This window comes from Grammomys surdaster, unplaced genomic scaffold (assembly GCF_004785775.1).
Source record: "Grammomys surdaster isolate TR1022 unplaced genomic scaffold, NIH_TR_1.0 138, whole genome shotgun sequence".
Classification (NCBI taxonomy): Eukaryota; Metazoa; Chordata; class Mammalia; order Rodentia; family Muridae; genus Grammomys; species Grammomys surdaster.
In genome coordinates, this window is record NW_021604596.1 from 6,032,286 (window position 1) to 6,032,539 (window position 254).

Genomic DNA, 254 nt, shown 5'->3' on the forward strand with positions numbered 1-254 from the left:
TTTATTAATCATCTATGTATTTATATATTTACCTATCAACTATCATTCTATTACTCTCTTTATCCAATATATTTGTCTGTCATCTATCTATATCATGTACCTATCTATATCTATCCATTCACATCTATCTATGTACATATCTGTCTGTATCCACCCAGCTCTGTCATCTAACTATTTATATTTATCATCTATCAGCTATCTATCTGCATCTATCTATCTATCTATCTATCTATCTATCTATCTATCTATCTATC